Source organism: Spea bombifrons, chromosome 12 (assembly GCF_027358695.1).
Source record: "Spea bombifrons isolate aSpeBom1 chromosome 12, aSpeBom1.2.pri, whole genome shotgun sequence".
NCBI lineage: Eukaryota > Metazoa > Chordata > Amphibia > Anura > Pelobatidae > Spea > Spea bombifrons.
The window spans coordinates 3,826,837-3,854,331 of NC_071098.1; the positions used below are offsets into that span (position 1 = coordinate 3,826,837).

General features: G+C 40.4%; 1 non-coding gene across 1 annotated transcript; it reads right to left on the bottom strand.

Annotated features, from left to right (window-relative positions):
• Positions 1-7,002: 7,002 nt before the first annotated feature.
• TRNAL-UAG (transfer RNA leucine (anticodon UAG)) lies at positions 7,003-7,084 on the bottom strand. The gene has a single exon. It is a non-coding gene; the product is annotated as a tRNA-Leu (tRNA).
• Between the last annotated feature and the right edge of the window lie 20,411 nt (positions 7,085-27,495).

The following is a 27,495-nucleotide window of genomic DNA, read 5'->3' on the forward strand; positions in this document are numbered from 1 at the left end:
AATAGCATAATGATGATAACCCCCACCAAAAAGATAATAAATAAAGAAGCAGCCTGGACGCTTGATCCTTGCTGCCATAGAAAGGTACTGACTATAGCATTTCCCCTACTATTGCCCATGTTCACGTACGTTAATGGGACAAGTGACCTCAGGTGGCACTATTACCAGGCAGTACCCTGCCCAGAAGACCAGCGCCCACTGGGAGAAGTTACAAATAAAACAAAACTTCCATAATAATACAACCATCTTCAGTAAATACAGCGTTTTCTGGCTGTCCCCTCCAGATCAGCCCACACATTAAACCCTCCAAGGAAAACACAACGCAACTCATTGTCTCAAATCCCAGAAACACACACGGATCTCCTCTTACCAAGGACCTTTTCCCACTCCCTTGCTTAGTGGTGAGGATGTGGCTTGCTGGTGTCCTTATACCCAGTCTCCCCGACTCTGTAAATAATGCATTCATTCATTTTTGAAGCCTTTCCAGATGAAGTTCCAATTGTTCCTAGAAGAGAGGAGGTCACCCTCTACATGAAAACAGGGGGAATCTTCAGGTCATCTACACTCCTGATCCCTCTCTAGTATGTTTAGTAAATACATCGTAACAGATCTGTCATTTTATTTCCCCTAAAGGTTTATTTACATACAATGAATCCAGAAACATGTAAGAAGCCTTTCCAGTTTCAATACGATGCACAATTTCACATAATTAAAGTTATTTTTGGGCATCCAGGAGTTCTAGGAAGTATGTTATTACCTAATGTACCGGTTAGACTTAATTGATCATTTCTGGACCGTTTCAGAATCCATCTCGTTTAGATTTAGCTTGCAGAATGAATTGTTACGCAAACTTGTAAGAGCTGAAATAAGATTTTTTTGAATGTAAGAAGGAATTGAAAGTAATGATAACATTTTTATGAACAACAAGAAGGTGACATAATCATGTATTACACCAGGGGGGGGGGCTAAGCTTTTAGGGTCTTAAAGTGAATCATTTGGGAGGGGAAGTAAAACAGTGATTAGTAAAATGTGAGCCCAAGAAATTTCAGGCTGTTCTGTTACCAGATGGGTTCATGTTTGTAAGTCTTCTTCTCTGATATAGTCCCCAATTCTTTGGAGAACGAACCGTTACCCCAAAAGTTACTGCAGGGGTAACTGGGGCATCGGGACATAGAATACATCTATCCAATGGGTAGCAAATCATCGTGAGAATAAGGGCTTTCGTTATTAGCAATATTGTAATCTATGATAATAAGTGCTTTTGACCTAACAGGCATCCTTACTGAGATCGAAACGTACTAAAATTCTCCTTAATCGTCCCAAAGCTCCACCATCCCTTTAAATTTTGAATCCTGGGTTCCATCCCTGAAAGTATTATTATTGGAATACGGTAATACTTGTAACGAACGTAGTTCTAGCTTCATTTTGGCCGGGCTGGTGTTTTCCTTTGTGGTTTTTTATTATACTCCCCAGAGTTTATTGGGTTAAATTAGAACTGGCAGGCCAAAGATAGAAATACATTAATCATCAAGAGATAGAACAAGACTTTGTCAACACAAGAGTTTGATCCCCCCCACACTTTAAACACACACCAAGAGACCTGAAGTCTGGGGGCAGATATTGTTTGATATTTCTTTGCCTCCCTCATTAATCTCTGCCTCGTGCCTGAGACATGAGAAGGGAGCCGGGATTAACATAAAACTGTATAAACAAACCCAAAACGAGAGCAAGGGAGCTGGAGTCCTGCAGACGGCGAGGACAGACAGGGAGAATTAGATGGGCTCGAAAGAGGAACAGGTAGAAGGGCAGGGATAGGAATAACCATGAATAGAACGGGATCGGGGGGCTGATCCGACACAATCCGGGGGTCTTGGGTGCAAGCGGAAAGCCAGAGGGCCAGGAACCAGGTGTTAGGCAGACATATTGGGATTTGGACTTCTGTGACATCTCATGAACGATGAAGGCAAAGTAGCAAGACTGACTTGATTTCAACGCAAACGTCACTTTTAACATTTTCTTTATGTTTTTGCGATTATCATATGAAGTTGTTTTCCAAAAGACGGACCTTTGTTTGAAATTCATTGAAAATGTGGAAATTGGGTAGTTGGATTGGGCAGAACGGACAATTCGTTTTCTCAGCTCTTCCTGAGCTGCCATAGGATTTGGAATCTTTCAAAATATTAAATGAGATTTAAGCATTGAGAAAGACCGTATGACGGTCGATTAATATATAAAAATGATTAAATAATGACAAATGTCTCACGTTTTGATGTACGGGATACACTCGCGATCGTACATTTTGCTTTCCTTAGTTTATATATAATTATTGTTTTCATCACTTCACTTAATGATAAAGACCCCCCATTTTTTCACTAAAAGCTTAAATTACGTGATTATGCCAACTGCTTAGGACAATGTGAGGATATTATTGGAAAACGTCTGTTTCAAATATTTTTCTTATTTTTTCCCCCTTCCTTATGATTTTGGTGAACGTCCTGTGATATTACAACATAAATTTAAATGAGATTTTTTTTTTAAAACCAACCAAATTTATAGACTCTTAAGATGTCATAGTTTTAAATCGAGGCGGTCCTTGTGGAGACTTGATATGGGCCGCTTAGCTGACATAGCCCCATTTTTCATGTATACTTTGAAATAGTATATCCTCTCCGTACCCCGCTCTCATTCTTTTGACATGCTCTAATGTTTCTCCTTGAGCGTATCCCATTTGTCTTTGTAATTAAATTATAATACCCCTGAGAGATGACTTCTAAGGCCATGCAATGGAGCTTTCAAGCTTAGTAACCTTCCCACCTCCGGTTACATTGTATTAAAAGAACGCCGTCCGCTTTAAACACTGCCCATAGCTCAGAGCTACCTGTCCTGCAGCGCTTAGCAGTGAATGAGTTAATTTGGCCCTGAATCCAACAATTGTAATAAAAAAAAAATACTAAAAATTGTAATAATTTTTTTTTTTATAAAACTCAATATTTTGTTGACAGCCCCGATTTGCCGTCAGCCACATGCAACGGGAAGGCTGTCGGTGGGTTTAGGGGAATAGTTTGTGTTTGTAAGTGTGTTTGTGCGAGGAAATGTCAGCAGCGCTCATTAAAATAATCACGTCAGGCCAGGGACATGTCTCCCCACCTTTATGGCATCATCCTAGCTTTGCTGAACAAATATAGGCTGCTAATGATGTCATCCAATGCGTAACGGGGCATTTAACCCTCCTGGGACGTTAAATGATCACTGGTGTCTCGTTAACCCTTTCTATTTGTTGTAGGTAAATCAAAGCAGGATAGCATGTATTGAGATACAGAATTGTTTAATGGGTTGTGCTTCCTGCTCATCTTTTGTTAAGAATTCAGTTTTTAAGGTGCTTTTTGCACCTCATGCAGGATCTGTGCTCCGGGCTGGAGTAATGGCGGAGGTCACTGCTAGCGCCCTTAACACAGATTTCATACTGAATGGAGACTTACAGGATTTTAAATCAGAAGTGTTTGCTGCTTGATGGTGGTTCTACTTTTGAAGTGGAGCAGTAACTTACAAATCCTCAGCCTCCTACATTCACCCTGACCAGATTGACACGCTTATCTCGCTTATCCCTCCCCATTATTGTGCTGCCCCTTTGGTGGAAGCTGGCACCAGTATGGGTAAAAATAATAGAGGAGCGTGAAGACTAGGACTAGTATTTGTTTTTAGTGTTTGGTCTTCAATGACATTTAACAGCCATATATTAACATCTAAAAAATAGCATTTATACTATATTATTATTATTATTATTATTATTATTATTATTGTGTTGCATTGTAAGAGATAGGGTGTGCGATGTTTATGCATTTAACGTATAATATAAAATGTATTGTTTTTTTTGCTATATCATCTAAAACTGATGACTGTACGCAGACACAAAGACGTGGAATAATTTATGCTTGTCATACTTGGGGAGACGCAATTTAGTAAAAGTGAGTGGTTTTCCCAGAATATTGAATGTTATACTGCTATTTAAAACACTATTTTTAAAACTCAGAGATGTCAGTCTTCTGCGTAAAAGTTTCCAGACTCTCGTGCGCTGGTAAGGAAATCTAGAAATAATTCTTATTACCTAACCTAGCAGCTTAGCAGTGGGGCCATCATGTCTTCTCGTGTCTTACAACGCAAGTTACAAGAAATATCAAGAAATATCAGTGCAGAGTTTGGTAACTCTTACTCCAAGATAGGTGATTCCAAGACTGGGAATTAATACCATACTTCCCAACAGTCCTGGATTTCGGACGCTCTCCTACTGTCTTGGGTAGCTGCCCTACTGTCCTGCTTTTGCAGGAGGTCTGGACCATTGGCCAGTTGAGAAGATCCTCTGATCTTCTGTAAATTCAATGGAGGTCTGGGCTGTTGGAGTAAATCCCTCTATTGCCCCTTCCAAGTGTCCTTCTTGCAAGACGCTCAAGCTGAGCACCTCAACGTGGCTCACCAGGTAAGGCGTAGGGGTGGCCATGGACACCTATAACGTTGGTGGTATGTATCTTCAAATACCCAAGGGGGGAACAAGCGGGACCAGGTTCCCCAATTACCAAATCAACACTTTCGCTTTGCTGAACTACCTTCTCTTTTATGGAAGACCAACTCGTAGATTAACGACCGTCATCTTCTTTCTTTGAAGGCGTTGTGGCAGCTCACGCTTACACAAGGCTTTGTTATTCTGTCTTTGATGAGGTTCATTGCTGTAAATCGAAGTAATGACGAGACAGGAGGCAGCCATGAAAAAATACCCAGCGGGTCAAAGCTTTGGACTACGACGGCGGAGAGAGTTACTACTGTTAATTTGGTAACTTGGTAATTTGGTAACTGATAAAGTGGTAACTTATTAGCAGAAGTCATCACCACCTCTGCATTCTCATAGAAGAAATGTACGGGTCAATGTCCGACTGTGTCCAATGGTCCTTCGGGAAGGACTTTTCTCCAGTAAGGGCAGTAAAGATGTGGAATTGATTGCCAGAGATTACAATTCTGGTAGATTTAAATCAATCCTTTCGAAAGGAGGCTGAATGGATTTCTATCTGAAATGATCGAATGGATAAAGCTGAAAAAAAATCGGTTTTGTCCCGAGAAGGCGCATTATTATTTATTCGAAACAAATCTGGAAACGTGTGATTGCTTTTTGTGATTTTCCTCTTTCTCGGCCAATAAATTAGTATTTTTAGGAAATTTACGGTAATTCACATTTTCTTCATACTGTATGCGAAAGGAAGGGCAGTTGAGGGGGGGTTAAATGAGCCAATGTTAAGAAGAGTCATAGGAGGTGGAAGAAGGGGGCAGAAAGAATTTTGACTTGCATGCTGTCTCTATAATGGAACGCTACCGAGAGGCACACATCTGGATCGGTTTGGCAGAATTATTCCCGCTGAGGTGCTTTAATATCTGTGCCAACGAGAATACCAAAACAAACTTCGCAGATTAAATCAGCCTGGAGACGCACAAAAAAACCCCACTAATCCGGAGCATAAAGTGGATCAGCATCAACACCAAGACACAGGATTTAGATGGAATTGACTGAAATCATTTACTTCCGTCTGTAGTCACCAACCTGTCTGCCCCTTTCAATTTCTTTAATTTCTGAGCAGGCAAACCAACTTGGAAGACGGCACCGGCACTGACGATGCCCATCTCCAGTGGCTGGCTAAGCACCATGGGAGTTGCAGTTGAACAGCAGCTGAATTGTGACAAGTTGTTCATTTATGTCTCTCACATGTTCCTGCAATTTAACCAGTCCTCTGTCTTAGATTCAGGAGCCATATGGCTATCCCATTCATGTTCGAATTCCCTCAGTTTATTAGCCTCTACCACCTCTGCTTTGAGGCTCCTCCGTTTATCTACCACCCTCTCTGGCCTATACTGGACATAAATGCCCCAAAACACAGCCAAGCCAGTATACAAAATGTAATTCTAAGCATTTTCTTCCGGACTGCGGGATTCCAGCACCGAGAGCTACTCTAAGTATTAGATCATATATATTAATCGGTGCAGGAACACATTTCTGTCTTTAAATACTTGTAATTTGCGTCTGTCCGTTGTACGGCCCTGCAGTATACGTTGGCAGCTCTAAAGTTATTATTATACCATCATAAACAAACTAATAATAGTAATAATTTCTTCGCGGCTCATTGCACGGCTATATTTTGCTGGAGACACAGAGACAAGATTTCTGGTTTTCCAGCCTTCCAATTTAGGAGGGCATACAAAGCGGAGTCCCCGGCCAAGTACAAACCAAGCTCTGGCTGTGAAAGAGCATTTCCAGCCACCGTGGAGCCAGAAACGTATACATTCCTCTATCTGAAGTAAATCCCTAATCCCCTGCAAGATTTACGGCCCTGAGCGCACTATCTCTCTCTCTCGCTCCCCTTCTCTCTGCCTAGTTCCTTCTGTTCGTCTCATTACTTGCGTCCTTCTCTCATCTCTTACTTGCTACAGACCAATTCATCTGTCACTTGCTGCATTGTAACTGTCTGCGGGATCAGGGTCAGTCAATACCCCAGAGTATTATCAATGGCTGCCAGTGCCAGTCTTTGAACTACTTGTCTTGGGCATTCTCTGCTGATGAAACAGACGCCGAGATAACTACCATTTTTGCTTTTCATTACCAGACACATTATTAATTATTATTATTATTATTATTATCCTCACCTGTTATTTCCGGTCTACCCATTGTACAGCGCTATGGAATATGATGGCGCTATAAAACAATAAATAATCATTTACCTTTTAGGGTATTCATGTTCTATAGATTTTAAGATGTGTACTTAATTTATTCCCCGTGTTTTATAGAAACCTAGAATTTGCTAGCAGATCAGACCCATTCGGTCCATCTAGGCTGCCTGTTGTTCTTGATGTAGACGCAGACCTAAATCTCATCCTAATCTCCCTCACTAGATCAACTGCTACTTCTGAAGGGAGGCTGCTCCATTTATCTACCACTTTTGCAATAAAGCAAAATTATAAAATTAATGGCAGCGGTGGGATTCGAACCCACGCCTCCAGAGAGACTGGAGCCTAAATCCAGCGCCTTAGACCGCTCGGCCACGCTACCCATAGAATCTGTTTCCAACAACAAAATTCTTGTGTCACAATTAAAGCGGTGACATCACTCTAGGTGTCAAATTCCATGCTGTGTAAATACTTAATGGATCAATAAAGATGTTGTTCCACTTACTCAATCTTTTTTATCAAGTCAGAAGCAATACAGGGAGGTTTATACTCTCGACAGCTCGTCCTTAAAATGGAATGTTAGCCCAATAAAAAAGGTGTTATTTAATATTACAATACTATTAGAATAGTATACTAATAGAATAATATCGAATTGTGAAGGTTACATTTATTGTAATTAAACTATGTTTTATTATTATGGGCTTTTTATCAGCCCATTTTTTTATTGTGCCTATTTTACTGTTTTTTATTTAACTACATTTAAGGCTTGCATTTTTTAGATGTATAACACCTCTCTTATATATATATATATATATATATATATCGCTAGTTGGTTATGCTTAAGCTCTTTAGAAATAAACATGCTCGTTGTAAGTTTCCGACATGGTCACTCCTTTTGATCTTAGACAAAACAGTTTATCGCACCAAAAAATCTCTGTATACCATTCCGAGTCAAATATTTGAATTTAGAAAAAATTAGAAAAACAAACATTTTCAGCTCTCCCACCAGGTGCTGATACGTAAAATGGATCACATGCCCTAAAAACAAAGCTTATTTTACATAAATAAAGCCCAGAAATAATGAAATTGGATATTTGCGCAGGGTTTTTTTGTCCCTTGGTGTAAAGAACGAGGACCATGAATATTTATAAGGTCCGTTAGTTGAGTGGAGTTGGGTCATATCAAAGGGGAGCTGTTATGTGATCCACTTTGTGCCACGGGACAAGGAAGGTCTCAATATTTATTATCAAACCAGTGAATAAACCACAGGGTTCTCGGGGTGAAATATTTCAAGCTTGGCTACCATCTACCATAATTCGATAACAGTTGAGGTTGCTCAGCTATTAGAAAGCTACGCCAAAAAGCCCCGGGGTCCTGAATCAGCCTAAATCAGCTAATTATCCACGCTTAGATTTTGCTCTTCGTTAACTTTCCGAATCCTAGGAAACTTTCGTTTAGTGTCAGCGGCTGCTTGTTTAGCCAAGAAAAAAAAAGTGCTTGTTACCATAATACAACCCTATCTGTTTGCACGGGTTAGGTTTGCATCCGACGGCTAAAGGTGTCTTTCGATTGGCCCCTTTTTCCTCCTTAGTGGGGGTTAAATGGATTTTTGGAAATCCCCATGGGAGGTTGAGTGGAAAGCTGTTTACCTGGAGGCAGCAATGGTTCCTCGGAGACCGTACACCCAACGTCTACATCGCAAGCAAATACAGACTCATCTGAAATATACCGTCCCTCTTATCCTTTGGATTCATTAGAATAGTGAGAAGGACAGAGGAGGTCGGCGGGACGAGCAGATTCTGAAGGGATTAACTAGAAGGACTTAATGACCCCCCTCTGATTAGGATCGCTACTTTTGGAGAGGCACAGAGAGCACTGTCTGCGTTTCCCCTGTAATCTTCTGGCATGAAGGCTCGCAGGCGCCTCCCTTCCATCCCCTACTAGGTACTTTCACTAATTTCAACTTAATGACATAATTAGGGCAGGTGAAGAAAGGCATCATGGAATTCCCCAGTTTCTAACGTACATAGTGAATACATTCGCACCCCCCCCCCCGTCACTGTTGTTGTCTTGACTAGTGCCGGTATGTACTGTGCTGTACATCATGATCTAGTACAGACAGGAACGGGGCATAGGATCCCATGCCAGACTTTTGTACAGAGTCTTTTGTTTTTCTGTAAACTCAATAAACTAAATGCGTGGAGAAGCGCTGTTACTATAATTTTAGGTAAATACAGTAGATTCTTTAATTGAAATTGATAGAAAAAGATGTGAAGGTAGATAAGCTTTTCGGAAGCCTCTTCCAGTTCTCTGCACAGAAGACCACCATAAGCGCTCTACATTCAACTCCTGCTTAAAAGACTTAACCAGAGCTACGGAATATGATGGCGCTATATAAAACAATAAATAATAATAATGAAGAGAACAGAGATAGAGACGGGGAGAGGGACATCAATGGGGGACACAAGGCTCTGGGACGAAAATAATGTCAGGGAGTTATAGGCAGGGATGGTGAGGAGCCGAGAGTTGTGCTCAGGAATGGTGAGGAATGGAGAAGTTATAGATGGGGACCTTGAGATACAGAGAGTTATAGACAAGGACAATAAGGATCCAGGAGAGGGATAAAGACAGGGTCAGGAAAGACCACAGAGACAGATCAGTAGGGTGAGGGACAGAAGGGTTTGGAAGAGGGACAAGGGGGTAGAAAGTTAGTGTGGGTCTAAGAATAAACAAATGTAAGAAGACTTATTTTGTTGCAAGAGCTTTGATCTTTGACATACATGGGAGATGGCGAAGCAATCGGATTTAGCAAAACCCCCACCTAACACAATGACGTCCATAACACCCATCCAACATCTCCTTATCACACGTTGGCTATACAATATATAATAATCATAAAACCTAAAAAATATATGATAGGAGCGTACAGTCTGATGGACGATGATATGCACATTTTCTTTTCCGCTGAATTTTTTTATTTAGCAAATGATTGGACTTTTTCGGCTGAAACAACAATAATTAAAGAGCTTCGTCAAATTATTTACTGTTATTGCACCATTCCTACAGAGAATTGTAATTAACTCCTGTTTAAACCGGGCCGGCGTAGGCGTATTGTTCGTGTATCATTGTTGATTTGTAGATGTTTTCGTTAATGAACCTTTATGGAAAGCCAACATAAGACGCAGGGTTACTGCCAAAGGGGGGGGGTAATTAAATGTAGTTGTCGGTCACCAACCTTCCAAACCTGAACTGTGTAATCTTGACTTTGGCTTTAGGTCTGCCAATACAATATTTAAAGGGTTAAGTAAGTTCTGACATACCCTCTTTACATATAATTATCCGTGTGCCCATTAAACCATCACTTCTCACAGTTTCTTCCTTTACTTCTGGGTATATTTATTGTCTTACGTTGTTTGTATCAACTGACATTTAAAGTGAGTGCTTGGCGAAGTGGCTGGTTCTTTTTAATGGATATCATTATTACCGTGAATGTATTCTTTTGGCCCTTGGTGCAAGTAGGTCCATTACCCAGCATGCACCAGCTTCCGTGCCCAGTGGGCAAATGTACTTTCTCTTTCATTCCATAGCAAATAATAACTATAAATAATGTAGGAATTAATCACCAACGGAGATCCTCAATGTCCCATTTTTGTGTGCCACCCGCATATGGATGCCCTATAGTATGAGACACCATTTTTATAAAGCCATAAATGCCTAGACACTCTTGTCCTTGTGCATGTGACATTATTATTATTATTATTATTATTATTACTGGGAAATAAACACTTTTATTCTGGCTGTTCTAATACATCTAATGTACAAATAGTCATGCAAATGCAGAGACTTGTAGATTCATAACAGTAAATGTATTATCCCAATAATATAGTATATATATATATATATATATATATATTTATTTTTATTTAACATTTTCTCTTTTATATATGAGCTTAGCTCAAGCATAGACTTATCTTGTGCTTATCAGCCTTTCTTTGATCCTACATTAAATGATTAATAAGAAAAATATCACAAGAAACACCAAAATATAAGTAATGTCGCTACCGTATTTTTGTCTTTTATTTTAAAAAATATGTACGTTAGCTATACATTATTTCATTTGTCCTCCGCAGTAAAGCATGAACCTTTTCACGGGCTTGATTTGAAATCAGCACCACAAATACATTTTGCCTTTGGAAAAAATGAAACTGGATTATGCAGGAAATAGAGAGTTCAGCTAATTCAGACCCATTTCTGATTTTCCGCAAACGAAGAGAGTTTTTTAAACATTCACCTCTGTCTCTGACAGACGGATCCTTATAGTCTACTATGACTCTGGCAGGCAAGGGTAATATACTTCTGGCAATTTAATGAACCAATAAATGTGTTTTTAAAGCTATGCCAGACCCCGTAATTTTACTGTAATGAATACGCTTACATTTTATATCTGCATAAATTTCATGGCTATTTATTTAAATGTTATGCCTTTAACTCTTTACCGTACGCACAACAATCAAAAGAATAAACAAACATATTTGCTCTTTTTGGAGACCCCTTAAAAAAAAAGCCTCATTAATCAGATGACGCCAGTGCCAAGCACAACACAGAAAAGACCTTAGCTCTAAACACAGTCTGTGTGTCACAATCACGTAAATTCCTTCTCTGCTAAGGGTCATTTGGTGTCACCGAATTGTTATTTCCAGAACTGAGATGCACTACCCCAACCTGGCAATAGGTGGCGCCGTAAGCAATAATTATGTTTTAATGGCTTATAAGTAACAGAATGTGATTTTTAATGGTTGGTGATAATGGTTCTTATTGCTTTCATAACAGGCTGAAGGATTTGGAGCTGATAACCTGTACTTTTGTTTCGTAATCAATTAATCGGAGGCATTTAATTTAAATATAAGATTATTATCTGGATAATTATCCAGATCCAACGTTAAGATGGCTACACTGTGGCATACACATATGTAGCGGGTTTCTCAAAAAAAAATAAAAAAAAAGGTATAGCGATACAACTTTACAAGACAATAACAATAAAATATATATAATAATAACAATAATAATAGTAATAGTAATATTATTATTATACTTTATTTATAAAGCGCCGACAAAGAAGAAAATGATACAGATAACGACAAGTACAATACAGCGATTGACATACAGATACAAGAGGAATGAAGGGCTCTGTTCCCACAGGAACTTACAATCTAATAATCTAATAATAATAATAATCTAGCAGTGCTATGACAAATGTAGAAACAAATCAGAAAATATTACCAAAGAGCAATCCACTCATCCTAATTTCTTAGCATGTTGTACTCTGTACTATGAATCTGTTTCAATTGTTTGTGGGTCCAATTGGCAGAATCAGGGGTCGAAGGGTAAGAAGTTCCATCTCCTTCGCTTTACTAACCAGTTTTGATTTGGTAACTCTGACCGAACGTGCTGGGATTCCTCTTTCACTGCACTTTTCTCTTTCTCTCTCTCTTTTTTATTTTAAATTACAGTTCGTACAATATTTATACAATAATATACAATACTCAACACAGTTATTTTGCAGAATGTCGTAAATGTAAATATACACACATTCATGAAAAAAATAACAATGAGATTCAGGAATTATGGGATTTTGGATCAATGTGTGTATTTTTTTTTTAATTTGTTTAATTTTTTGTACTTTGAGTCCTTCAAATAATTCAACAAACAGAAATAAGCTTTAAGAATCTTAAATGATATTGCGGTCTCGCTCGGCACAGACCGATGTAGCTACATCAGGTGGAACGTTTCACTGTAAATGGAGGCTATTTCCTTATTTTGATGTCATTTCCGACATTTTTTCTTGTTGATAATTTTGAAAAACTAAAGCGATTAAATATTTGTCATCTGAAATAACCAAAACTTGCTGAAACCGTACAACTCCTGCTGTTTATTTGGTAACCGACGAGGAATGTTGATATTTATCGGCCATTAATAATAATATCACTTTTGGGGAAGTAGCCTCCCTGTTCTGTTTCCCATTAAAATCCAATAAATATTCCGATGTCTTTTGTGATTTAACGTTCGGTGGGTTTTTTATTGCTTCACAAGATATTCCCATTGTCTATTGTAGCGCATGAACGTTCTCGCTGCAAAAGGAGGTGGAAATCACCTAAATCCGCCTTTAACGTTTGGAAACTCGCTCGTGATTATGAAGTCCGCGAGGCGCACATACATGTCTGCCGTCTCGGTGATACCCGCGCAGCGTGTTGAAATACGTCCGAGCTGCCGGCCCCACGAAATGCCTGTGACCATTGTCTGGAAAGTAATAGTTGTAGGGGTGTTAACAGACATTGTCTCTTCGCTCTTCGCGGGTTAACTGCATGAGTGCCCCGGCAGTGTGACCCCGGAGCCCAGACAACTAGAATAATTCCGTAATAGGTTACAGATAAGACCTTTTGATTATTACCTGGAATGACAGCCGGAGAATGGGAGGGGAGCCTTTGGCTCCAGCCAGCTCAGTCAAGCAGAAAAGACCCCTGCTTCTCAGGATAACCTGGGTCAAATGATTTGGCGCCTTGAGTGTATGAAAGCCGCTTCGCAGACTCCGGGAGATTCGCGGCAGAGAAAGGGGGGCCGTGGCCGGGAGAGAAACGTTGCTTTTCCTCCACTCCATTGATGTCATCTTTCTTTTTTAGCCTCGTTCATTCATTCTTTGAGTATTTTTGGAGCAATTCATCATTAAGGTCTCGTAAAAAAAACGTTGGAGAGCAGGAGGGTCCCATGCTGTGTCGTATGAAAACAATCTTTGTAACACAACCAGGAAAGTGGAGTTATCATAAAAGAAGATTAAACACGGAACCAACCGTACGCAGAAACATAGAATCCATCGGCCCCATTCGGCCCCCGTCAAGTCGCCCCTCTATTCTGCTGTAAAGACTCAAACCTTAATCAGTCGTCGGTCTCGTCTTAGAGTCCGGAGCCGTATGTCTATCCCATGCATGTTTAATACCTCACTGTATTACCCTCTACCACCTCTGCTGGGAGGCTGTTCCACTTATCTACCACTCAAAAAGCAGCTCAACAGTTGCATTGGACGTCACATCTGTCCAAACATTTAAATGTCTCTGTTGCCCTAAATGAATCTTTGACATGATGGGTGGGTTACTTCCCGAGTTAGATGTAATTAACGATTACATTTGGGTAAATGGACTGAGTGAATGAATAGTGTTATCCTCTTAGAAGGTTACAATTAGCATTTCACCTACCGGACGGGTTTGGAGGGGTCCGTGGGGTTCAGGGTATCAAGGATAAGGGGGTTCGAGAAAAAGGTGAATCCCCCTAGTATTTGCTAGTACAAGTACGATAACCCATTCCCGGTTTGCTATTAAAAGGGTTAACCAAATTCAGGCACTAGTTACCCTTTTTAGTATACACTTAAAAAAAGGTTTATATTTACAATACCAGTTAGATTGGGAACTAGTTATATGGATTTATGAGTCTGCCAGGAAAGCACTCAGCCAAGCGACGTGTTGAGAAATGGATGCACTCAACATGCGTCTTGGTGCCAAAGCCCAACATTTCTGCAAAAATATAAATTAAATCATAAATTACAAGTAAATGATGCCAACTCTGCCTGTATACAATGGAGAATGGGCAGCTTAAAACGCTGCTTCTCCAAGCATTCATAGATTCATTTGTCTCCCCTCCCCCCCGTGACACGGAAACCTACGGTGGGTCAAACGCTTTCATCGGTTACAGGTTCAAATGTAAGGGTCTTCAATTAACGTAGAGGTAGTTATATTGTATCTGGGATTTAAAAGGTCCTATCCCACAAAATCCTGCTGAAAAGAGGGCAAAAGACCTCAACGCAGAATCACTCAGTTTGCTTCGAAAAGGGGGAAAAAATACAAAACCTTAATGCAAGAAAAATCTCGGATCAACAACATACCTCAGTTTACAATACGTTTAAAGCCATTCATTTACCTTTCTTGTTAAAAGGTACTGGAATCCTCCTCGAAATCTCTGTCACACTTGATATTATCAGTGCTGTCAGTAATGAATATAAGGAAGTTGTCATTTATTCGGAGGGTGGTAGATAAGTGGAACAGCCTCCCAGAAATGGTAGAGGCTAATGTGTATATATATATATATATATATATATATACATACATGACAGGTGCGTACAATGTAATTCCATGTCATATCATACAATGGATAATAATTAATACATAAAACATGATGGGTCCATGAGGGCCAACTGGGCATGATAGGAATATTCCCTATGTGTTTTGGGGAATGTCGTGATCCCATGGCATACGTATAGCACAGTATAGATAGAGACGCAATCCAATGTCAATTTTTATTTATTTTTTGTTTTTTTTTGATTTGCCAAAATCCCAACTCCTAAATCAAATCAAGGAATGTTTTAACTAATTCACCAAAACGCTTCGGCTCGCTGCATCTTAACAGCTGTGATTTTGTGTTGTACGTCTCCCCAAAAGCCCCGTGCCCGGTATTTATACGTAAAAGATACACAAAAAGAGCGCTGAGCTCTCTGGTTTGACATCTGATGGAAAATGAATATGCAAGCAGCGTGAGAGAAGCAGGAGTAATCAGACCCCACTCGGATTCTCAGGGCAGTCGCTGCGCCTGGAACGCTTCCCCCTTTGGTGCTCTCCAAACGCGAGTTTTGTCATTCGCAGCCTCTGAAAAGGGCTACGTGTTCCTGGCCTCCGGCCAGAGCTGTCACTCAGCCACCGACCGTCTCGCTGTCAGCATTCACTCCCTAGACCCGTCACAACACTGTCAAGCCTGGCGCCTGCGGAGCATTGAGAGGATGCAACAGACTTGGCTCAGCGTTCTCGCCGGGGACCTTAAAGGGACACGGGGACCTGGACATGCGTGGCAGACGGGCGGTGACAAAAGAGTCAGCTGGCCGCCAATCTACTTTTAGTCTAGAGAAGGAAAGCACAATAGAGGGGAGTCCTAAATCTGCACTTAGTCCTTAAGAACCCTCGGCCATATTTTAATATGTTGGTTATTGTCCTGGTGGTTAATGTTTGTTGCAAAATGTTGCACAAATAGTAACTTTAAAATGTAATTCTATGTGTCACGTGAGAACCGATCGACCCGTGCTTATTGGCGAAGCTTCTTTCCGCAACTTGGAAAGCTCTCTGGAACATAGCATTGATTGCATCACGTGTGATGCAGTGTGTGATGTAATAATGCAAATACCGTACAAAGTATAGATAAATACCCGCGAACGCCATGAAAGTTCTTACACAATCCACATATTGTTGCAAAAATAGCAAAATAACACAAAACTCTAACTGCTGAAGCATTATTATTATTACTTTTATTTCTATAGCGCCAACAATTCCCGCAGCGCTTCTTACAGTCCCTACATTCAAAGGATCTCACAGAACTAGAAATTACAGACTAAGATGAACCGATGCGTTAGGTATAGAGGACCTGGCCGCCCGTCTTCACCAGTCCGGTCCTGGATGTCAGAAAACCTGAGCCACCTGTACAGCAAGGTGAACTTGGGCAGATAGTTCATATAATTCTCTATCTATTGGGGTCAGCAATCCAGTGGTGAAAGTGGTGTAATCACCATGGTAACACATGGAATGTTCCTAACGATTGCGTAATTCACCAGGCTCCACCGCAATGGCTCTTTTCACATAACCCTATTGTTCTCCAAGGGTCTTATTTCTTCACTTTAATGCTTATTTTCCCCGCATTGGATGGACGTTGGAGAACGTCATTACAAAAAGTAAGAATTGCTGAATATTCTACGAGCCGAAATTGTTATAAACCTAAGATTATTTGAAAAATACATTTATATTCCCAATAATCATTACGGAATACAGCTAAATGCCAGCACACATACTTGCGATTGTTAATATTTCTTAATAAATATGTGATTAGATCGGTTCGGGCGGATTTCCTTCTAAGATAGAAATCTACGATTTACTTGAAGATCTAGGACAGGTTAGATTGAGCAAAAAAGTCTTCTATTTGATATTGTTTATCGTGATGTAACTCATTTTTTTTGGTAGGAAGGTATAATATTCCCAATTGCTGGTAGCGAGTGACCCGTGACGGTTCGCAGACAAACTATTCTCCCCCCACGTTGGGAAATATACTGCGGTTGTGGATTTTAAAAAATGTTAATTTGCATTTTTTGTATATTTAGTTACAGTGTTGATTTTGTTCTTGGGTAAGAGTTGTGTATTATTACAGCAAAACTACATTAGAGAAGAGACAGACATCGGCCAGACATTTGGGAGACCATCTCAAATATCACAAGACAAACCTTTTATGGTTTCGAAATTTCATGGTCTAATTCTTTTTATTCTTGCACTAAAAATGCCAATCCCAGTTTACCTCAAACCCATTTATCTCGCAGTCCGCGTATTACTGCGGGAACAAAGGAGCCTTGAATCAATTAGAATATTGAATTAAGTTAATATTTTTCTTACCATTCCATGGAAGCGCTAAACAAAGCAACTAAAATAGAAACCTAGAGTGGGAGTTATGATGTAACAACCTTTCACCCTGACAGTTAGTTTGTGAGTTAATAGATAACAGAGATAACTGCCCCCCCCACAGGCAAATCCTGGAGGGGGAAAGGGCCGGGGGTGGTAGTCGCAATGACTGGGCTACTAGCCCTAAGCATACAGTAGATGATCCAAAAGGGCAGCAGCTGCGTACCAGGGAGTCTGGCCGCTACTGTTCAATGGGGAGGTTAAAAGGGAGAGCACAGCCTCCATAGTCACCCTCTCTGGGGAGAGGAATTATGAGGGGGCAGGGCTAGCAGCACATGGGGTGTGACTAGATGTGCATATGGGAGGGGCTAGTCCCAGACACCTTTAAATAGGCTGAGAGTAAGAGGGAGGGGTCAAACACTGCCAGGAGGAAAGTGATCTTTTGGGTTACTTTTCCTTCTCAGACACCACACTGAGCTGATGCTTTATGGCAATGCTAATGAAGTCCGTTACTCCATTGACTTTCATTAGTCAGAGTGTCTGGCTGTGTGATTAAGACTCAGCCATTCTATTGTTTCCCACAATCAGTATGATAAGAAGTCGGGGTGTTCAGGGAACAGCGAGAACTCATACAAATGTCTAATAGGCAGCTGCCTGAAAACATTATATTATGGGGCAAAAACTACAACTGGTTTAAAAAACTTAGGAGACAGGGAATATTGAATGCCCCAAGTGATCTACCCGTGAGCGGATACTACATGGACACCGCAATATTGTGTCTAAAGCAGCCGGCAGCAATCTTATGGTTACCCCCATACTTTTAAGCAGAGAACGTTTCTTTGAATACTTGTAATTTTTGAACTACGCTAATAGTTCATTTTTTTTCTTGTTAACAACAAGGACCACAAAAGCTAAGTACTGAAACAGACCCACAATCCATCTCTCGTTAATGCTCGGAGACTGGGCATTTGTCATGTGCCGGAACCCTGAGGAATTCTTTTTTATCCCTATAATAATTTCAGAGGAACATGCCATTAAATTTGCAATTGACATCACCGTGTTTTTTTTTATTTAAGTAGCTCGTGGCAAGAGTGTTTGGCACGGACGTCGTGAAGGTTCTCATAAACTAGTTCTCTTTTCTTCTGAAATAATGTTAGTCGTTTTTGTGACCTCTTTCAAAATTAGGCATGGAGTGGGATACGCACGTACGCCTGCCATCCGAAAGACACATTAAACCAGTAATTGAAAAGGTCTGCGGCCACGATCTGAAATGGCTGGCTGCATTAATGAGCAGATATGCATTAATATGTTAATATATGTAAAATATAGGTGCGCACACCCTCCAGACAGAATACACAGAGCCTGTGGCTGGTATTTTGTGTTCTTCAGCGTAATTAATGGCTGTAATTGGCAAGTTGGGGCTAGTTGAGCATCATGCTGATTTTCTACGAGTGGGTGTGAAAAGATAACTTTAACACCAATTCAACATGGCAGATTTTGATTAAAAAATATTTTATTATTATTACTCATACTCAGTAACACATACATTCATACACACACAATTACACATCCATGCACACACACAATTACACATCCATGCACACACACAATTACACATTCATGCACACATACAATGACACATTCATGCTCACGCACACAATGAGACACAATTGGGTTACTTTCCCGGCTCAAACACCACACTGCGCTGATGCTTTATGCAATGCTAATGAAGTCCGTTCCTCTGCAGACCTTGATTAGTCAGGATGTCAAGTGAATGATTAAGACTGAGCCATTCTACTGTTTCCCACAGGCGGTATGATAAGGAGTCGGGGGTTTGTCTAGTAGATCAGGTTCAGATAACAGAGCTGATATGCAGCAGCCTAAAAAAAATATATTATGGAACAAAAACTACAACTGTTTTAAAAAAATAAGCAAGTGCAATATTTTTGAAAACTTATTTTTAATCATTTTTGATAATATTAATAAAACAAATTGGTGGGAGATCCACTTTAAATGGCAGCATGTGCCCATTAGTGCTTTATTATAATAATATTATTTTTTAATCGAGCGACCTATTCTGCAGCGCAGGTAAAGGTGCGGGTATATTTCCGCAGGACCGTATTCCAGTAACCCGAGTGGAACTCGCAGTCGTAATAAACTAAACTGCAATCTCCATATGGGTTCCTACCTAATTCTAATTAGGCTTCCAAACTGTCTCGGAGTAAAAACAGGAGGAAGAAGTATTTCTTTTAGATTAATTAAAACATTCCTATGGTGTTAAATCACTTTCCGAGCTCCGTGCCGGGATGCATCTCTTGACACCAGTAGCCACGGTAACACTCAGATAATGCAACCGTAGAATTTCTTTTTAATATTATTATTATCAGAAAATAAACTGGAGATTTTTTTTTAAAACTGGCTGGGTTAACTGGAAGGGGCCAAGGACTTACAGCGGAGTATAAGCTACGCCGCTGGCCTGTCACCACATTCATCACTCCGGTTGCCAAAGCCAGCAAAAAAAAACCCAACATTTTTCTGTTTTTTTTTTGTTTTTACACATACGTACTTGGCTCGCGACCCTCGGCGTTTAGTGTGTGCTGCACACATACTTTCACAGGTATCTTTGCCCCAAATCCCATTATTGTTCGCATTTTACTGCGATGACATCACCGCCATCTCATGCCTGCTGCTGAGTAATGGTAGAGGCTGGAGAGCTTTTAAAAATATTTCGTTTGTATCCAATGGAGATAAATAAACGCGGATGAAGAATGGATAGACGTTTGGAGCTTTGAGCGAAGAACAACATTATATAATGATATATATCGTCGCTTAAAGCTGTGCGTCCACTTTATTTTATTTTTTCATTGAGATTTGCAGCTTAAAAACAGAACAAATTTCCACGGAACTCGGTGCTTTTGTCGTGATTCATGCATTCGCGCAGTTTTTATATCTCCGTCTGGTAGATGAAGGTATCGGGTCCTTGTCTGACCACATTCTACAAAATAATAGAATGCGCGGGTCTTAATCTCCTGGGAAGGATAGATTGACTAATGAAGTTCCATGTTGGAGGACCTGGCATGGATTTACTAATCTTTGGAATCGATCAGAGAACAGGACTAAGATCCACGTATAACAGGAGAGACAATTAGCTCAGCATCCTTGCCCATGCCAGGTATATGTATACACATAGAGTGCCTACGTGCCCCGGGTCACTTGATAAACCACCTGCTTCTTCGGTGCCAGACAGAGATGGTATCAGGTGAGTTCTGGCAGCGAAGCCGAGATTCCATAGAGGAGACAATTTACATTCCGAGCGCTCGTGTTTTTTTGGAGCCAAGTAAAATATCCACGGGATCCAATTCATTGCTCCCGCCTCGCCCAAGTCTCATGCTCACCGTGGATACCACGTAGCGTGCACATCTCCTGTACACATGTGATGTATTTAAGTTATGATACAATATAGATTAATGTAATTAAATGCTGTACTCGGAGACTGTGGCTCTCGAACCATCTGCTGAGGCTCAGTGGACGATCTCTGTAGGACAATTTGCCGACAACACGTTGAAGCCCTGTAATGTAACAATATCTTTCGTCCAGGTGTGTCTTTCAGGGTATGTGTCCTACAGCCATTCTTTGAGCGTTAAATTTGTTGGGTTCATCATTCATGATATAAAATTCATTATTTTGTTACAAATTTTATCATTAAATGTTATCCACCAGCCTGGAGGCCATCAAAGAAGTTGATCAACTAATTGATGGACTTTAGTAACCCATGAGCGAAATATAGCAAAAAGGGGGTAATTGGTTAAAAGTCCTTTTCTTTAAAAAAACACTAAACTCCATTTCATTTTTTTCCTTCTTAGGCGAGCAAAATTTGGCTCTAATCTGCAAATCCGTGAATTGATGATATTATAGTCGTCAATGGACATTTTGTCTTGTCCGATACATGTTTCCTTCGGCACGGTTAATTTTACATTTAGAATATCATATTCTTCCGTCACTTTTTGTATAGATTCTCATCGACCCTAGAAAATTATTCAGATTATGTTATTCACTGGGTATTCTCCATGTCAATAATCACTAAAGCTCCATTTTCCTTGAAAACCTGTGACCATAACCGGACTCCTGTGTGTTCTAACCATTATGTTGATGAAATCCACACGTTTTGGATCACTTGAACATTCTTCATAATTGCTTAACAGATTATGTTGTTGTTCGCCAGTGAGATATCTTCATTAACCAAGGAATTTACAGGCGTTTTCAGGAGTGTTCAAAACATCTCCCAGACGTCTTCTCCCCGATCGGTTACTGATATTACGCCTCGGTTTTTAAATTATTCGAACTTGTTTACTTATTGGCACTGGGAACAGGAAGAAAAGCTGACTATGGTTCCAAAACGCACATCATATATCGGGTTACATAAAATATATAACCTAAAAACTGTTTTCTCATTTAAAAATGTAACATGGATAGAGGGGTGGGAGCGGATCTACCTTGAGCTTTGGATAACCACGTATATCATTTATTCCTGACACTCACTGGAGTTGAAAAAGTGAAAGATTTCCTGCTGTCATGTAGTTTTAATGATGAGAAATCCAGGAAAAACTCTTCTGTCTTAACTTGTCAGAAACGTGTTTACATGGAGTCAAAACTAACAAAACACTTCAATGTTCTTAAGATGGAACCTTCGCCTCCAGCTTTGTGAAGGAGATACAATAATATGACCTGTCAATCCAACTCAGTGATGTCAACTGACCCCACCCGATGATTTAAACAGCAGCCGCGGTATATTTCAGTTTTACCCGCAATGGCCAAAGAAAGGAACTCGAATAAACACATTAATATATTAATGATATTAAATAGCAATATATAGAACCTGCCGGCAGATCGGCCCCATTCGGCCCCCGTCTAGTCGTCCGTTTCTCCTGCTGTAAAGACTCAAACATTAATCAGTCGTTGGTCTCGTCTTAGATTCAGGAGCCGTATGTCTATCCTATGCTCACATGAGTTTGAGTTGAGTTGGTGGCATCAACCGAGCTTCAGCTCGATAACTGGTTTGCACATTCATCGCAAGACACTTGACGAGAGTGAAGAGCATCTCTAGGCAACCATATCTACATTTTTTAACCCTGGTATTAAATAGAATCTGTCGGCCCCATTTAGTCACCCATGTCTCCTGCTGTAAAGACTCAAACCTTAATCAGTCCTTGGTCTAGATTGAGGAGCCGTATCTACAAGTTTTATGATCTGTTCATGGTCATAATTGTGGAGACACGCATCAGGCAGAGGACATTCAAGTTACCTGGACCATTGAACATGGATTTATGTAGTGGATGAATCACTGATTTTTTTTTCCAACTGTTTTTAGCTAACGGCATATATGACCCTCACTCCGTCTTATGTGAGAAAGTCCAATGAAAATGTATTGAATTAAAAGTAAAACATATCAGCAGAAGCCATTTTGATAAAGAAAAGGTACAATATCCCAAGAAGGAAGCGATGAACCACTTGGTTGATGAAACAAGGTTTGTAATGACACCGATGTCCTATGCATTCCAAGCTCGGGCTCTGTGCTCACAAGAAGACATTGATGATCTTCAGATGTTGCTCCTGGAAGCCTGTACCTTAAAGGAAATTCCATCAACCTGGTTTGACCCTGGTGAAAATCAGACTTTTGTGCTACCAAAAAGCAACGCATTTCTCCAGTGACCAATTCTGCCCCCTTCTGCCCCTATTTGTCTAATGCGTAATTCTGTCAAAAGACTTCGTTGACATATGGAAGATTCATTCAAACTTATATTTACACAGAATTTTATTAACCGGGACACCTCTTCAGTACTACAGTGCTATAAAACTGCTCATAAACCGTCATAGATTTCTAAATGGGAAATTTTCTGGCAGTTAGGTTGTCTTGCGCGCTCCCTCGTTCTGAAACGGAATGTGGTTGAAGTCCATTTTTTAAACAAGATTCACCGAGTTCCATCCAATGTCTTGTCCTAAAATCAATTTTGTTGGGGTGGGAGCGTGGGGTCCTCAACTATGGTGTAGGGCGGAAGCCTGTGTCTTCTAGTATTCGATTTTGCACAGTTTATTCATATTGAATGTATCTCATACAAAAAGTATCATCAATCTCACAAAAGATTAAATCTCCTCTCCATGACCCGTATCAAAAAAGTACGCACCTGGGTGATAATTTCAGTATGGGTGGTGGCTTAAACTCAATGCAACTAATTCCGGGCTCGTTACCCCTACCGTGACTCTCCACCGTGTGTATATATAAATAATTAGTCCATCAACAGATCTGCTTTTCCTTTTTCCATGAAAATTAAACACTCATTTATTATCAAGGTTTCCGCAGGTCAGGTGTTCCGTACCCAAGAAAAAGGCGCGTGTTTGTAAATGCAGATTAACACAGAATGGCAACACTTTCATCTCCCAAAATAACCCCCTATCCTTTTTTTCTTAAACGCTCCTCAAAATAAGGGGCTTTCAACACAGGCAATATATATCACCCATACTGTCATAATCATACATGGACAATTAGCCAGAGCGCCAGTATCTGTGCACGGCTGTGTTTTTGTTTTGGATCGTGCGGAGGGTAATGGCGGGTTAAGTGGTGTTAATCTGTGCTGCTGACGATGGAGAAGAAGCCCTTAGTACAGGTTCAAGTTTGGACAACGATCCTGTTTCACAAAAACGTACATTTAAAGTTATTTAACTTTCTGTATTTCGTCTCCTGCCAGAAAAGGACATTTCTGTTTTGGCTACACAGGGAACACACCGGTAGATTCGTAAAAACATAAACTTTCCAATGAAACAGAAATATCCCCCAAAATAAGGACCTTTTGTGTAACGTGGATGCCTTGTGGACACCTTTTACCTGTCTTCTTTCCAAAGGAAACAGGGAATGCCCGATGCCCTCGTGATTCAATGGCAGGGGTGGACTGGCCATCTGGCACACTAGCAAATGACCGGTCGTCCGCTGACCGAGGGCACTCCATACTCACCTGCTCAGGTGATCAGGTGCTGCAGCGTGCACTCCAGCCACATGCTACGTGAGCATAAGATCCCCAGTCTGGCCCTGTTCAGTGGACACTCATTCTACTTTCTAGTTATTGTCTACTAGTCCGTTCCATGTCTGTAAGACAACAACAAAAAATTATGTTAGTATTTGAATACTTTGGAATAAAAAAGTAATTTTTGCACTAGAAATGTAAACCATTTTTTTTTTTAAGATTTGAGATATAGTTTGGTTTGCTTAAATTACACAGAATACTTGATTTCTTCTAGCAGGAATGCAATCTCCTTGAATCTATCTTGGGTGTTGCCATGTGATTAAAAAAAAACAAAACACCATTTATTAACCCCTTAATGACAAAGCCCGTACATGTACGGGCTCAAAATGCATTGTTTTCAATGGGTTTAGGAACCGCCCATTGTCCTTAAGGGGTTAACTAATCCCATTCTTTGCGGATTCTGTTTACTTCGCATTAATTACTTTAAAAAAAAAAAATCATAGAGGAATATGGCAGGTCCAAACTAGTACGAGCTCATGAGTGGGAGAGAAGATGCCAGCTTATTAGACAGGAGAGCGTAGAGCCAAAAAGGTTCTTTGCACCAGGAAAGGCAGCTTGGGGCAACCTGAGCATTTACAGATTAATTGGGCCATATTTATCAAAACCAGTTCTAGAACACAGTGATGGATGGATACCATCAGCAGGAACATTTGTTTGGTTTCCATGGTGATTGCCCCAATTTTAGAATGTTACCTGGTAAACCGTTCTTTATAGCATTGAAATAAAAGTAGCATTAGAGAAAAATATTCTGTGCTCTGATCGATTTCTCCTGGATTCTTGTCTGCTGCCATGCAATGAAATGGTGAACCATAAAAATATTAAGCAAAAGACTAACCAAAAGGAGAGTTTTTTTTTAATTTTCCTATTGTCAGAATCCCCATTATTAAGTTACTGATTGTTGCTGATTGGTTCAGGCAGCCTTTGAAAGGGTGGAAGAGGAGAAGGTAGAGGACTTGAGGTTAGGGAAATGATTAGATAATGCTGGTTCTGCCATAGACTGCCACCGATCTCATCTTCCATGATAATGAACCTAAATATCTCCAACACAAAGCATGCGCTATAGATAGTTATAAATCAATAAATGCAGAAATGCTAATAGCTGTGATGGTAACAGTTGCCCTGAAATTATCCCAAAAAGTGAAAAAAACACGAATCAAAATGAGTTTACCAGCTCGCCATTAACAATTAGTTGAAGCTTTTCTTAAACGCTTTTAACAACTTGGCCTGGCCGTAAAATATTGTTTGAAGAGGTGGATCACCCCGCACCTACTGCTCAAGGTATTCGGCTTATGATCATAAATGTTCTAGTGTTACAATGTGTTTTTCAGAACTTTCACTTCTTCCACTGTTTTTCTGAGCTGCCATAGGCCAGGACTAAGAAAAACATGTTTTATTCTCTCCCTCGCTTCTTGAATAATACTCAGTTCTTATGGTTCGTACTAATTGAGTTACTGGAAAACACAATCGGCCGCTCCTGCTTCTCTGGCACGCTTCTCCCCTTCCGAATAAACCTTTTTCTACCCAAAGCTGGAGGAAGCCATGCCAACGTAGATTAGATACGCTTCCGTATGATACATAACTTGAAATATTTATGCGCGGCGTGAATCACACCTCCTGATGGATACAGTCAAGGTGTTTTATAACCAGAGAAGGGAACACACTCCCAAAATTATATCACCTATATCACTTTATCTGAGACTTTGTTTTTAAACGGAACCTTAAGCGATCCAGCAGGAACATTACTGCTGTTCTTCATATCCACTGCCAGTTGGGTCTTGTCCTGGGACATGATGAAAAGTTGTCCAGTTATATAAAAAATCCATAGACGTTTTGCTCTCAGCCAGGCAAGCACAACGCTTATGAGTTTATTTTGTTAACGCTCGAGGTTGGTTGCGATGTGGACAAATTCTCAGAAAAGGATGGTTTGGTTTGGAACATTTGATTCAGACGCTCAGCCATATTGAATCAGGAAGATGTTTGTTACAGGATGAAACAACACTAACGTTTGGAACCCCACAGATCAAACCCAAGAAAGGAGTCGCTGGGAACATTTTATGTTGTGAGGATCTCAGCTCATGATAATACCCGTCCATATCTCTTTCTAAGATCTTCCTGGGAGCAGAATTCATATCTGGAAGTTACCCTGACGTACTAAATCAGTATGCGTTAGCCCATTAAAAGAACGGCGTCATATGCCAACGTACAAAGGCTTTATAGCCCACAGCACATCTGTCCATAGTTGCCCAACTTTAGGTGTCCCAAGAGTTCAGTATATCATCTTTTGCTGTAAAAGAACGCCTTTAGGGACTGACTATGCCCAAGCGGCCCTGGCACTTTAAGTCCTGGTGATGTTGGTGCGGCTAACAGCTATTTATGTGCCAGCTCCATCCCATCATTGCCATTCTGACCCTGTCTACAAACGACTGCTCACAGCTTCCTAAAAAGTCATTTTTTATTCATATACCTTTCCTTTAAAGCCCTCCTTTGCATCACAGACATTTAATTTCCCTTTAAGAGTCTTTGGTTTAGACATCCGGCATCGGTTGGCAGCAAAGCCTTAAATCTCTCGGCTCACTCGCTGGTATTGGGATTTCGATACCGGCGTTCCTATTGAGATCCACCATTCGTTCCTCTTCTCTTTGGCAGCTGGTAAGTTAAATACATTCCTTGCCTGAGAATAATAATCCTGGTTTAGATCTCTGTGAAGAAAGCAGACTAATGCCGGATTACAACATGCTTTGATGGGTCTTTAAATACCTCACAGTATCTGAAGCAGGACTGAGCCTGCACATAGCGGGGAGAAGCCGTGGATATTTTTGTATTTTGTATCAAATACATATTGAGAGGAAGAAGGAGATTGAAGGCAGTTGGAATAGATTGAGTCCATTCCTAGGGTAGGGCTGCTGGTCTTTGGCTGGCCAACTGGTGTTGGATTTCAACTCCCAATCTTCAGCCGGCATTATAAAACTTAGTGCCGATTCTGAGCACCCTGCCAGTAGCAAAGAGTTTGCAGCCCTGCAGCCATAATCCTCATACATACAGCAGCATTCTATAAATTATATGATTGTTGGGGGGCTTTTGGTACATTAGAACCCCCATAAGTCATAGAATAAGCCCCAGAATGACCATTCAAAGAAATGGAGCACATTTCAAAGCTGTTGGAGAACACACATTATCTCTGTCTACAATATCCCACCCTGATGCACAGAATGTGCTTTCTCCCTGCATTTTTTAAACTGAAACAC